We start from the raw sequence: 1,762 nt of genomic DNA, 5'->3' as shown, positions 1-1,762 counted from the left end.
TCTCTCTCTCTCTCTCTCTCTCTCTCTCTCTCTCTCTCTCTCTCCTTATAAAGAAATACAAGGGAGAATGTCATAAGACCAGATTAGAGACCCACCTTGAATTTGAATCTGTTCCAGTCAATAAGCAAGGAAAGTTGGGAAGCAAGCAATCAAACATTTCCTATGCTTTCTTTCTAGTATATTTGGGGAAGCTTAAGATAGTTTCTATAAAATCTGCGACTCATTTTTATATCTTTGCAAAATCACATTTCTGGTCCTAAAATATCAAGACCTCTCAGCAGAAAAATCTTCATTAAATGTCACTAAGGGTCACATCAAGTCCAAATAAAACAAGAAACAGAGTGGCATTGTCCTTAAGATCCTGGGTTCAATCCCCACAGTTTTGTGCCTCACTGAGTATCTTTGCTGATCCTTAAAGAATTTGAGGCAAGGCTTACCTTGAGAACCCACTGAGACACACAGGAGGAGTGAAGCAAGTCCCTGGAGAAAACAGTATCCATGCATGGTCATAGATACTCCAGTTGTTATGCCTGAAGATTGCAGCATCAGCTTCTTCAGACAAGAGAACACTTGTAGCCCTAAATGCAGCTGTTACAGTTAGGAAGGGGGTTACATGGTTCTATCTTCTGACACAGGCATCTGCTAGGAGCCAATAGAAACTCTTCTTAACGTTTTTCCTATCACCAGAAACCACATCTAGAGCAAATTTTCTTCAAACAGCAATTAGATCTTAGTCTTACATATCTTTTTCTGAGATAAAAATTTCTGATATCAGACGTCTTTCTTCTCCCTAGGCTGACACAAACAGACATATAAAAATATAGGTTGTCTTTTTGCCCTCTTCCACAGGTGTCTGGCTCAATGGCTGGCTCAACTCATAGAATTAGTCAGGGGCACACTGGGTCTCATTTCCACTGCTTTGTGCTCTGATGAAACATGGCTTTTGTTTAAAGAGTCCTAGGACTGCAAAGTCATATAGCTAGTATGTTGAGGGTGCCACAATTAAAATGTGGTCAATAAAAAGAAAAAAGTATGATGAGTTTTAAATGGAAAAGAGAGGTGTGAAAACTCTAATGGTGAATATAAAAAGTTGATTAGGGCATCAAGGACTTCTGAGTATTGATGCCATAAATGAGCTGAACTCTGCTTGCCTTCTGGCACAGAAATGAAGACTCCTAGTGATCGGAAGTTTTCCTGAAGGATGTCTGACTGTAAAACCTATTCCTTTTCTCCTTCCCCCACATAGTTAGAGAAATGTTTTCCCTGAAGACCACTACATCATGAGCAAAGAGACCCTTTGCCCAGTCATTGATTATGCTTCCATGGACATGCCAGGGTCCATAGATTATCAAGTAGTGAAAAGCTGAGTCACAGTGTTACCAGGTGCAGTCTTTCCTTGCTCCCTCCTCACAGGCTGGAAAGTGAAAGTCCTCCCATTCCTGGATCTTCCTTTGCAGCCTCTTTTCTGTGCCTCTTCTGCTTACTTTCACTTCTACATAAGCCAGTCAGTCCATTTTCCCATGTTTTTCTGGTTTCTACACAATATCTAAATAAGACGTTTGTAACCATACTGTCTGGAGAATCAGTTCACTTCAATCAGTTCAGCATCTCACTCTGCTGTCAACAAAGCAGACAAAGTTTCAGAGTTAATACCACACTACAGATTGCCAAAAAAATTATGAAATCAATTATGATAAAATGTGTTTTGTTTTTGCATGTGAAATGAATGATAGGCATTTAGTTAATATATATATTAACTATA

The sequence above is a fragment of the Octodon degus genome, unplaced genomic scaffold, assembly GCF_000260255.1.
Source record: "Octodon degus isolate 3935 unplaced genomic scaffold, OctDeg1.0 scaffold00292, whole genome shotgun sequence".
In the NCBI taxonomy this organism is placed as follows: domain Eukaryota; kingdom Metazoa; phylum Chordata; class Mammalia; order Rodentia; family Octodontidae; genus Octodon; species Octodon degus.
Note: the sequence above shows the minus strand (reverse complement) of the source record.